This window comes from Mastomys coucha, unplaced genomic scaffold (genome assembly GCF_008632895.1).
Source record: "Mastomys coucha isolate ucsf_1 unplaced genomic scaffold, UCSF_Mcou_1 pScaffold5, whole genome shotgun sequence".
NCBI lineage: Eukaryota > Metazoa > Chordata > Mammalia > Rodentia > Muridae > Mastomys > Mastomys coucha.
The window spans coordinates 64,539,428-64,540,429 of NW_022196911.1; positions in this window are offsets into that span (position 1 = coordinate 64,539,428).

Sequence of the window (1,002 nt, forward strand, 5' to 3'; positions counted from 1 at the left end):
TAAAGGCGTGCACCACCACCGCCCAGCTGTTCTTTTTTTCTAAAACTCTGATGGCAGGCAAGCTTTATAGGGGAAAGTAAAAATTTTAAACCTCCAGTCAATAAATATCAATTGAGTCAGGCAGAATGCTTCAAGTCTGGGTTCAAAACCAAAGATGCTTAATGTCTAGTTAGAATAACTAGCAGAGTTCCTTAGGGATAAGCCTCTATAGGCTTCTACTACAGAAACCAACTAACCACTAGAGAAGCAGAAACAGAAAGCTCTCAAGTGCCAGGTCAGCCTGGGCTGTAAGGGAAAGGAGTCTTTAGAACATAATCCAGTGGTTAAAGCAGACATTAAGAAACTAAATGAAGGGCTGGAGAGATGGCTCAGTGGTTAAGAGCACTGACTGCTCTTCCAGAGGTCCTGAGTTCAATTCCCAGCAACCACATGGTGGCTTACAACCATCTGTAATGGGATCTGATGCCCTCTTCTGGTGGGTCTGAAGACAGCTACAGTGTACATAAAATAAATAAATACATTTTGAAAGAAAGGAAGAAAGAAAAGAAAAGAAAAGAAAAAACTAAATGGGGACTGGAGAGATGGCTCAGCAATTAAGAGCACTGCTTGTTCTTCCTGAGGTCCTAAGCTCATATTCCCAGGAACGACATGGTGGCTCAAAACCATCTGTAGTGTGATCTGATGCCTTCTTCTGGTATGCAGGCTTACATGTAGATAAAGCACTCATACACATAAAATAAATAAGTAAATCATTTTAAAAATGTTTTAAAAAAGAAACTAAATGGAGACTGGAGAAACGGTCCAATGATCAAGAGCACTGGCTGCTCCTTCTGAGGACTCAAGTTCAGGTTCAGTTCCCAGAACACACATGGTGGGTCACAATGACCTGAAACTCCAGTTCCAGGGAATCTAAGGTCGTCCTCTCCTTTTGGGTGAGGTCTTCTTCTTCTTCTTCTTCTTCTTCTTCTTCTTCTTCTTCTTCTTCTTCTTCTTCTTCTTCTT